The sequence below is a fragment of the Lissotriton helveticus genome, chromosome 6, assembly GCF_964261635.1.
Source record: "Lissotriton helveticus chromosome 6, aLisHel1.1, whole genome shotgun sequence".
In the NCBI taxonomy this organism is placed as follows: Eukaryota; Metazoa; Chordata; class Amphibia; order Caudata; family Salamandridae; genus Lissotriton; species Lissotriton helveticus.
Window position 1 is genome coordinate 1294314416 of NC_136067.1, and position 12262 is coordinate 1294326677.

Below are 12262 nucleotides of genomic sequence, written 5' to 3' on the forward strand. Positions count from 1 at the left end.
ACTTAAGAGGTACATAAGAAGTGAGCCAAGAGAGCAATGTTCATTGCAAGGCTTCTCCAGAGCATTCTTGAGATCCTTTATGTTGACAAAATTTTGATGTTCTCTATCTACAGATAGACTTGGGTCATGTTTGTTCAATAGATCAATAATCTGGACACTTTAAACAGGTCAGGATTGGGACTTGACTCCCCAGATAGTGAATGCTTGTATAATACTAAAGATTAGAGTGCCGAGGTACAAGTAGTTAAAAAACATTCTTAATAACGATTTCCATCGGGATTTTTGTTGAGCCAACATCCTTGGTAGTGGGGTGTTACAGTTACCTTGAGGGGCACCAACACTAGATAAATAAGAATTTGTTCAGAAACAACCAGTACGAATTAAGACTTTTTGTAAAATTGGAGGTGCAACTGTCTAAACCCACCACTACCTTTGCTGTATCATTGTGAAACTTATGTGGTAGTTAGCACTTAATTCTTTGCATTGCAACTAAATATTTTTAAACTGGGACACTCTTTGTTTGCACATTGAGAACCTTTCACAAATATAGTACTTTGAACTGGAAGAAATGTCCACCTTTGATGATGAGAGAGATAAAATCTTCTCAGAATTACTCACAGGAGTATCTAATGATACCACCAAGCAACAGAAAACCAGTGAACAGGAAGGCCTTAAACAAAAATGTATCAAGTTGGAGAGGCTTAAAAAGCAAGAATTGTCCAGATGGTGGGACACCACCACCCTTAAAAGATACCTGGACATCGGACAAATCCCTCGTGGGCTAAGAGTAATTATATGTCCATCATTTGAGGACTTGGACTCTGATTTGTTGATGGAGTGGGAGGAATTGAACCTAACAACTTCATACAAAATGATGGATGTTTTGATTCGTCATGCATAGTGCAAGCGAAACAAACTTCTCAGTGAAATAGCACAATTAGAATCGGAAATTCAAAACATGAACATTCCCGAACTAACTGAGAAAAACTGTAAAATAATGAAGGAAATTCTCAGTGGTTACCAATTGTACATTAAAGACAAAAAAAGAGAACGTTTCGAAGGGATGAGAACGATTACAAAAACGGGCGATTATTTACTTTTGCAAAGAAATATGATGAAGCAAAACTACGTCAGGGAGAAAATAATGTGACAAAAAATCCAACTGTGGTCATATCATCAACCAGTGACTCAGAACTTTCAAGCGTTAGCAGTGTTACAACTGAACTAGAACGCACCATTACAGGCACTGTGCCGGATCCGACGACATTTTCTTTTTTGGAGGAGATGAACCGCTTTCGCAAGGGTTCAAGAGACAACTTCAATCGAGATACCACAAAAAGACAAGAATGGCAACATCAGTTCGTCGGGATCAACGTGAAGAATAACGTGCAACAACACTGTTCATATATCGCACTATGTCATTTAATAAGAACTGTATTGAGAGGAATCTTTTTTTCCTAATGACACATTTAATTACTGAATGAATGTACGATTTTGATGTTCTCTTTCTACAGATAGACTTGGGTCATGTTTGTTCAATAGATCAATAATCAGGACACTTTAAACGGGTCAGGATTGGGACTTGACTCCCCAGATAGCGAATGCTTGTATGATACTAAAGATTGGAGTGCTGGGGTACAAGTATTCAAAAAAATTCTTAATCACAATTTCCATCGGGATTTTCGTTGAGCCAACATCCTTGGTAGTGGGGTGTTACTGTTACCTTGAGGGGCACCAACACTAGATAAATAAAAATTTGTTCAGAAACAACCAGTAGGCATTAAGACTTTTTGTAAAATTGGAGGTGCAACTGTCTAAACCCTCCACTACCTTTGCTGTATCATTGTGAAACTTATGTGGTAGTTAGCACTCAATTCTTTGCATTGCAACTAAATATTTTTAAATTGGGACACTCTTTGTTTGCACATTGAGAACCTTTCACAAATATAGTACTTTGAACTGGAAAAAATGTCCACCTTTGATGATGAGACAGATAAAATCTTCTCAGATTTACTCACAGGGGTATCTAATGATACCACCAAACAATAGAAAACCAGTGAACAGGAAGGCCTTAAACAAAAATGTATCAAGTTGGAGGGGCTTAAAAAGAAAGAATTGTCCAGATGGCGGGACGCCACCACCCTTAAAGATACCTGTACATCAGACATATCCCTCGAGGGTTAAAAGTAATTATATTTCCCTCATTTGAGGACTTAGACTCTGATTTGTTGATGTAGTGGGAGGAATTGATCCTAACATCTTCATACAAAATGATGGATGTTTTGATTCGTCATGCAGAGTGCAAGCGAAACAAACTTCTCAGTGAAATAGCGCAACTAGATTCAGAAATTTAAAACATGAACATTCCCGAACCAACTGAGAAAAACTATAAGATACTGAAAGAAAATCTCAGTGGTTACCAATTGTACATCAAAGACAAAAAAATGAGAAAGTTTCGAAGGGATGTGAACGATTACAAAAACGGGCGAGTATATACTTTTGCAAAGAAATATGATGAAGCAAAACCACATCAGGGAGACAATAATGTGGCAAAAAATCCAACTGCGGTCCTATCATCAACCAGTGAATCAGACCTTTCAAGCATTAGCAATGTTACAACTGAACCAGAACGCACCATTTCAGGCACTGTGCCGGATCCGACAACATCTTCTTTTTTAGAGGAGATGAACCGCTTTCGCAAGGGTTCAAGAAACAACTTCAATCGAGATACCACAAAAAGACAAGAATGCCAATATCAGTTCTTCAGGATCAACGTGAAGAAGAACGTGCAACAGCACTGTTCATATATCGCACTATGTCATTTTAATAAGAATTGTATTCAGAGGAATCTTTTTTTCCTAATGACACATTAAATTACTGAATGAATGCAAGGTTTTGATGTTCTCTTTCTACAGATAGACTTGGGTCATGTTTGTTTGTTCAATAGATCAATAATCAGGACACTTTAAACTGGTCAGGATTGGGACTCCCCAGATAGTGAATGCTTGTCTAATACTAATGATTGGAGTGCTGAGGTACAAGTAGTTTCAAAAAACTCTCTTGAGGGAGATAGGAGAAATATTCTTGTGATGGACCACCAGAAAGGAAAACAGGACTGCATAAATCAAGTCATGCTCATGTAGGGACACACTCTGCATAAACAAAAAATAATAAAAGAAAGGAAAAAGAACTGAAGTTATGGATGTTTTTTACTGTCTTTCTTTTGTCCTCCCTCTTTCTCTTATACGTTTTTCAGTGTTTGACGAAATACTCACTTAACATCTAATCTCCCAATTGTCCTGTATGAGAGAAGGAGTTAATCTAACTCCACGCTTTACGCAGCACACTTATAGTCAGAAATGCTAGGGTCTAGGTCCTTAAGAGAATATGAATCCCACACGAGTTTAAAGTAAAAAGAAAATGAGTCTCTTCATCAGTGCACTGACCTGGGTGTTTTCCGGTGTCGCAGGTCTTTCCAGTTCCTTACATATCTGAACCTTTGTTTAGTCCCCGTCTGGGTAAAGTCTGTGTGGCAGCAACTACAGGCGAGTCGCAACGTTGGGGGAAAATTGCTGTGATGATCGCAAACAACTCAATGTAAGTCCACCCGTGAAGGAGACTCCAAGTCAGCAGACTCAGATGTGTATCAGATACACCAGGGTAAGGTGCTGAGGTAGTCCTACAAGGAAGGACTATCTGGGGGGGAAAGGAGGCACCAAGCCTACCGACTCGCACACAGAGCCGGAGGAAGACGCCTTAAATTTAGAAAGTTCAAAAGAACTAGACTGCAGCAGTGACTTCCTTACAGAAGCGTCATGGTTCAATGTTTTCGCAGAGAGGGGCAATGTTCCTAATCCGTAAGCCAAGCACCGATACTTGGATGAGTCCATTTATATATGCTTCACAAGGTACAAGGGCAAAAATGTAATCGTTCTGAATACCTACTGGGTAAGAATATGATCAAGACACAAAGAAGGTACTGTCCTTCTTAACTGGAGCTAGGGTGTGTTTAAATGGGGAACTAAGTGTGTGGCATTTGCGTATATCGGCTTCATGATCTGAACACGCCACTCTAGGTGTAACACTTTATCATAACTTAGCTTTAGTAGATACTTAGATGCAGAGTTTCAGGTGAGAACAAGTTGTTTGAGGGTGCATAAACGTAGGTCACAACTTTCCATGAAAACGACAAGCCAGTAAAGAGTTGAAAAGTGTTGTTAAAAAAAGAACTTCTGCAGGAATTGAGAGCCATGTTGAATGAAAAGGTGATGGTGATAGTGGTGGTGAGGGTGGCGGGGGTTAGGGTGCTGGTGAGTGTGATGCTGATGGAGGAGTGGGTGGTGGTGGTTAGGGTGGTAGGGTGGTATAATGTTGAAGGTGATGGTGGTTAGGGTGGTGATAGATAGGGTAGAGTGGTAGTTGTTAGGGTAGGGTTGGTGATGGTTGGGGTAGGGTGGGAGTGGGTGTTAGGATAGTGTGGAGATGATGGTTTACGATTAGGGCAGTGGTGATTAAGGTGGTGGATAGGGTGTTGGTTAGGTGCATGGTGGTGGTGAGGGTGGCGGTAAGGGCGGTAATGGTGATGGTGGTAGGGTGGTGGTGAGATTGGTGATGGTAGTTTTGTGGTAGGCTGGTTAGGGTGTTGGTGGTTAGGATGGTGGTTGGAGTGGTGGTAGTTAGCATGGTGGTAGTATGGTGGTCGTGGTTAGGGGTAGTGAGACAAAATATCGAAATTAAAATATCGATATACAATAATATCGATGTTTTAATTTCGATGGTATAGAATATCGATGTCCAAAATATCGACAGACAGAATATCGTTTTTTAAGGTATGTATGTTAATAATATCGAAAATATCGAAATGTAGTAATATCTAAAATTTGTTTAGTGTTATGTATTTTATTATTTTGTTTATATGTTTGTTAAATATGTTTTGTAATGTATGTTTGAAAATTAGTAAATTTGTTTACATTTTGCGTTTTAGTATCAGAGCGGGTTGTGGGTTTATAGGGGAATAGGGTGGGAAGTAATTTAATAATAATTAATTAATTAATATATTTTTGTAAATATTAATAATTAATAATTAATTGGTAATTAATTTATATTAATTAGTTAATTACATTAATTAGAGTTAATGTTTTAATATATATACATTTTTGTTATTGTTAATTAATTGGTAATTAAATAATATTAATTAGTACAATAAATTAATTAGAGTTAATGTGCTAATATATTTAATTTATTGTTATTGTTAATTAATAATTAATTGGTAATTAAATATTATTAATTATTTAATTAAATTAATTAGAGTTAATGTGCTAATATATTTATTGTTTTTGTTATTGTTAATTAATAATTAATTGGTAATTAATAATTATTAAGTGATTAAATGATGTGATTTATTTATGTGTAGTGGGTTGTGTGTTTATAGGTGGATAGGGTGTGATATAATTAAATTTAATAAATTAAAGCGATTGTATTTATTTGTTGGTATTTATTGTTAATTAATTAGTAATTAATATGTGTTAATTAGTTCATTTATAATTACATCTATTTAGTAATATTAATTATTATTAATTGATTAATTGAAATTTATATTAATTGTCTTTTTTATATGTGTAGTGTGTTGTGTGTTAAAGTGGGAGTAGTGTGGGAATTAATTTTTACCCCCATGCTATCCAACGCTTTCCCTACTGTTGCACCCTCTGGAGTGTGAATAGTAATTTTTACCCCTACGCTATCCACCGGGGAAACAACCTTTACAACGCAACTTTTACAACGCATTACCATTACAACGAAATTTTTACAACGCAAAAAACATTACAACGCATGTGTTTACAACGCATGTTTTTACAACGCAGGTACCTTTACAACGCATACCATTACAACGTAAGTATAGGTAAGTATATAATAATATTTTAAATTTTATATGTTTTAGTTTTTTTAAGGGGTATTTTTAGGGTTCAGGGTCAGTTTTCAGTTTTTGGGTAAAAGGGTATTTTTAGGGTTCAGGGTCAGTTTTCAGTTTTTAGGTAAAGGGGTATTTTTAGGGTTCAGGGTCAGTTTTCAGTTTTTGGGTAAAGGAGTATTTTTAGGGTTCAGGGTCAGTTTTCAGTTCTTGGGTAAAGGGGTATTTTTTGGGTTCAGGGTCAGTTTTCAGTTTTTGGGTAAAGGGGTATTTTTAGGGTTCAGGGTCAGTTTTCAGTTTTTGGGTTAAGGGGTATTTTTAGGGTTCAGGGTCAGTTTTCAGTTTTTGGGTAAAGGGGTATTTTTAGGGTTCAGGGTCAGTTTTCAGTTTTTGGGTAAAGGGGTATTTTTTGGGTTCAGGGTCAGTTTTCAGTTTTTGGGTAAAGGGGTATTTTTAGGGTTCAGGGTCAGTTTTCAGTTTTTGGGTAAAGGGGTATTTTTAGGGTTCAGGGTCAGTTTTTAGTTCTTGGGTAAAGGGGTATTTTTAGGGTTCAGGGTCAGTTTTGGGTTTTTGGGTAAAGGGGTAGTTTTAGGGTTCAGGGTCAGTTTTGGGTTTTTGGGTAAAAGGGTATTTTTAGGGTTCAGGGTCAGTTTTGGGTTTTTGGGTAAAGGGGTATTTTTAGGGTTCAGGGTCAGTTTTGGGTTTTTGGGTAAAGGGGTATTTTTAGGGTTCAGGGTCAGTTTTGGGTTTTTGGGTAAAAGGGTATTTTTAGGGTTCAGGGTCAGTTTTGGGTTTTTGGGTAAAGGGGTATTTTTAGGGTTCAGGGTCAGTTTTGGGTTTTTGAGGTACAGGCGTGCAGGGTAAAAATAAAATAAATGTATATTTAAATTAAATCAATTAAATGAAATTAAAAAAAATAAAATCACATTAAATTATTACGTTTTTAATTTATTTTAAATGTATATGTATTCGTTTTAATTTTTTAATTATGTTTTAATGTTTTATTTAATATTTGTAAATGTATATGTATTTTAAAATTATTTTTACATTATTATTAATATATTTAAAAAAACGATATTTTTATTTTCGATATTTTTGTACTACGATATTAATTTTTCGATATTTTTGTACTTACCTTTATGAAGATAGGACTCTGATATTTTTGATTTCGATATTTTTGTGTCGATATTTTTGTATGTAGATATTCTGTCTGTCGATATTATGTCATAGATTCGTGGTTAGGGTGATGGTGGTGTGGTAGTAAGCATGGTGTTGGTTGTGGTGGTATTTATGGTGGTGGTTACAGTGTTAGTGGTTAGAGTGGTGGTGGTGATTAGTGTGGTGGTTAGGGTGGTGTGGTGATGAGGGTGGTGGTGGTGGGTATGGTGATGGTAGGGTATTGGTTAGGGTGGTGGCAGTACTTAATTTGTAAATTATTAAGTGCATGTGCCCAAAGCGCTGCTTTGACACCTGGGCCAGCATTATTAAATATCAGCCACACTGAATACCAAAACTGCATACTACTTAACCCAGCTTAGGTTTCTTTAATGCATTGTCTGACATTCCTTGTCCCTTTATCTCAGTGTTGCAGGTTTCTACTATTTCCCTTGCTGATCGATTTTTTGTTTTCTCCTCTTCTTTCTTTCCCCTTTGTGTGATGTTCCTTTTCTTGTTCTTGGGAGATGCCCGATGAGGAAAAATAAGTGCAGGACTCAAAGAATTAGTGCTGGTGGCCCCCACCAGCTCAAATTAAGCATTAGGTGCTGGTGGGTAAGGGTGTGGTGCTTAGAGGTATGTCATGAGGGTTAAGGTGCAGTGTGGGTTTTTGGGTGGTGTTGTTTAGGGTGGTAGTGATGGGTGTGGTGGTGTTTAGGTTGGTGATGGTGTAGTGCTAAAGTGGGGGGTTATGGTGAAGCTTAAGGTGGTGGTAGGGTGATGGTTAGGTTATTGTGAGGAGGGGTGGTAGATGGTGACTGGAGGATACGAGGGAGGTGCTAGGGGTTGTTGGTGATAGAATGGTGGTAGGGTGGTTATGGTGGTAGTGGTGGTGATTGGGTGGTGGTAGGGTGGTTGATATTGTGGAAAAGTAAATTTTGCCATGTTGTATGTGCCTACGTGTTCCCCATATTATGCTATATGTGCATGATCGATATGCATGTATCCCCCTATGAGCGATTAAAGACGCAATTACAGTTGTGTCCATTTCTAGTATGCCAGTTTCCAGTTCCCGTGAAAACAACGAATATTAGGCTTATGTAAACCTACGTTGCTACATTTTACAGTGTGCACGTTAACTCATTGAATTGTCCCCGTTTCTAGGCCTCAAAAGGGCCCGGACACCAGATTCAGCTCCTGTCTCCTCAACCCTCTCCGAGGAGCGATACAGCCCCCACCTGCATCCCTGACCCTTCGCTTACTTTCTGCCTCACAGTGCCCGGCTCGGCCTGGCTCTGCCTGCCAGTCTGCCAAGAGTATGTTATGCTTCTAGTTATCAGTCCAGCCCTCCTTCTCTGCATTCCTAAGCTACTGCATCGCATCAATAGTTTCCGTCATGGTCTAGCCTTTATGTCTCCATGTATGAGAAATACTGTATTAATATTCATAGAATATTCCTCGTACATGCAATACATGTAGAATTATGCACGCACCAGTCTTAGTGTCTAGTAGCCTTTGCCCTGATAACTTTTGGATTCTATCAATATGTACTCCAAACACCAGATACCAGATATGCCTTAGGTACATGTCGCTCTGACACTCCAGACTTTAGTCTCCTCTTCTAGCGCAGAAGTCATAGCCCCCAGTTCTCCCTGGTAACACGTCATTGCCCGTTTGCGCGCACCACTAGGTTAAAGGTCCCAGCTGCTCAGGTAGCCCCCTCCATGTTTCCGCCCCGTTTATGACACTTCTGTTACGTTTACATCACATGTCTATGTATACGCCCTGTACACGCTTACTTGTTACATCATTTTGCCCTTATCTTTCGCGACTGCTACAAGAAACGCCTACTGCTACGCCTACTGTATTGAATGTAATGCAATTGTTTTGATATATATACTATGAACTGTTACAAAAAGTTACCCAGTTTCCCTTGTCCCTTCCCTGGCAGCTGCCATCCCGTACTATTGCAGGCTGTCCTGTTCCTGTCCTTTATGCCTGATTAAAGCCTGTAGACTCAAGATACCTCGAATCCTGACTCTTATTTATTGAGCTATCTGTTTCATTCACTGTATTAAAAAATAGAACCGGTAATTAATTATTTATTTACCACATAATGGCGCCCGAATAGGGACTTGCCCTTTCCCCACGCGCCGGCGAAGCCACGCAGGCCCCCTGATCCTCTGCAGCCGTGACGGAACCATACCGTGCACGTGCAGATATTTCTGCTTCAAGTATCCCTCAGGCCCACGGAGGAGACGGAGGTTGCGGTCCAGCATCCAGACGAGGCGGTGAGGAACGCGGCGAGTCCCGACCAGAGCCCAAGCCGAGAGTCCAAGGTTCGAGGTATCCGGAGGCCCACCTGTAACTGAAGTCCGAAGTTCGTAGTCCGTCGTCGTAGCAGTCCAGTCCAGTCCGAGGCCTTCCGTTCTTGCTGCCCGGTGAGTACCGTTGCTGGGGTAGTATCTAGACAGGGTCAATTAATTTGTCTCTGGTCCGTGGGTTTGGGTACACAGATCCAACACGAAGTGTCCACCTAGGTGGATGCGGGTCCTGACGTGTCTCTTTATGGGACCGGTAAGTTTCGTACTGTTTAGCAGTGCATCTAGTAATTCTAGTAAGTTCCGTTCTCGAGAAATTCATGTGTTCTGTTCTCAGTATATCAGGTAATATTCTGTCCGAACTGTTATTTTAAATGTTGTTTAATGTGTTTTCAATGTCGTGGTATGAATGATTTGTTTTTCCAGTCATTATTATGTTTATTGTGTATTGTATTGTGTCCAGATTCCAGCCTAGACAATGCCTCTATTTTCCAAGTTACGTCAGTTAAAAACCAGAAAAGGGTTATTAGAGGAAGCAGTTCCTGTCCCGCCTAGGGACAGTCCAGGTCATTTTATGTATCATAAGCATGGCTTAAGTGCCATATTATATCTAGACTTATGGGTGGACTACACCAAGGAATTAGAAGAGAAATATAGATGGCCTGTATCAGGTACGTGGGATGCCGAGTGCATCATGAGAGTAGAAGAAGCATTATGGAAAAAGAAATCCAGACAGTCCCAGAAAGATGCCATCGAGTTATGGCGCAAAGAATCTCATAGAAGAACCGAAAAAGAAATCAGAAAAACAGAATTAAGTAGGGAATCCTCAGAAAAAGCCCAAGAAAAGGAATTAATCGAAGTAGGTGAACGAGTTAAAGTAGAACAGTCAGACAGACAGAGAAATGCCCTTATTAAGGGTATGTATCCTCTTCTTGCCGAGGGCTTGCCAAAAGCAACCCCGGAAGCACCATGTAATTTTCCGCCGCCCTTGGTTCCGATTAAGCTACGTCACAAACCGACCGCAGCTGATATTTTTCTCTCGTCCTATTTGGACGACACAGTCCCAGCGTATGCAAATCCTGTTCCGCCAGCTCCCGTAAATAATGTAATTCCTGTTCCTCCAGCCACCGGGGCACCCGTTGCAGCATCGGTTACGGCACCCCCGGTCCAGCCTACAGTACATGTACCCGCTACATCAGTCACTCTACCAGCACGTACAGTACACACCGACGATTCTAGTTTAGGAGCCACGGGGGGAAGTCCTCCTGGAACCCCGCCTCAACACAGACGTATGACGATACTTGAGCTACATGAACGAGCGTTACATCGTTCGCCAAAAATTCAGACATTTACAGATATCAAGCGAGCACTTACTGAATGCCGTTATGATCCAGTTTCAGGCGATGGTAATATGGTCATATATTCATTGCGTGTAAGACGGGTGACCGAATATTTGGACACCCTGCCCAATATGAAAGGTTATCTAGACAGAATATATCGTTTTATCCGTACAGGAGTAGATCCAGAAAGTGTTCGCGACGCCATGATTCAAAGAAAAGTCGAGATTCAGCTCATGCTATTAAAGTTTCTAATAAATTGTTTAATAAGAGAACAAGATTATCCGGATAAAGATCCGGAAGAAATGAAAGTTCTGACCAGGTGGAGTGACCATATAGCCGAGGGAAGACACAAGACACAGAATTGTATAGAGAGTATGTACAAGAAAATCCGTAAGGAAATAATAAAGTTACACGAGAAACGAGAAGCAGCACAAGTAACCGAGAAAGAAGACGACTCTCCTACTGAAGAGGTAGACGACGAGAATCCCTCCAGAATAGCGTATGTAGGTAGAACTAGACTTCCCGACCGACATTCACGCCTAGAATACAAGAAAGTTTTCCCTCCTCCAGCACCAGAACAAGGTTCTCTTGAGCAAGTATTCCAAGCTACCGATCACATTCTGAAATCACGAATAGGTTATAGTGAGCTTAGTACCATGCATGAACAAGAATTAGTCCGATCAGCAGTCCGGTGGACTACTGATTCTACCACTTTTCCAGACGAAATAGTGGCACAAATGTTTCTGAAACTGCCCCCAGCCGAGCAGCGACTGGTGGGTATGTATATGATCCAGCACCTCATTACACTGTATGAGGGACAGCATTCTGATCCAGGTCCGTTACATGATGTATTGAACGAGTTACTCCAGTATAGATGGAGAGGTTTAGGTACCGATTTAATTAGTATCATTCTAGAACAGCGCCACAAATATCGAACGTTTTTAAATCCACATTTTGTTCATGTCTCACCTCCAAAAAGTAAATCATTTTGCATAGATAGACAGCATCCGTTACGAGAAGTACACCCAGTTAGGACAGCGGGTGGTGAACTAGAACGAGTATTTGTTTACACCCCTTCCACAAAGATGGAACTCTTAGAGATGAAAAAGTTTATTCCCTGTCACGATAAAGACCCAGCAGGGTTCCACCGTGAATTAAAAGACATGGTCCGTATGGGAGAATACACGTATCCTGATATCATTAAAATGTTAAAGGTCCTGTTGCCCGCAGGGGTATATGAAAAACTCAAGGAAAAAGAATGGGAGGTGGGAGAGAAAAAGATAGATTGGGCAGCTCTAGAAGCTGAAGAAAATTCACGAGTACCAGGTACCGGTCTTGGGGGTAAAGTTAAAGAATTACCCGAGTTATTGATACAAGTTTTGCCAAGATTACTAGCCACGAAAAAGGAAGACTGGGATGCAATCTCAGCCTGTAAACAGAAACAAGATGAAGACACTAGTGATTTTTATTCTAGATTCGAAAAATGTTTTATTATTAACAGTGGTCTGAAAACAAGTAGTGAATCGTACCCTCATCTT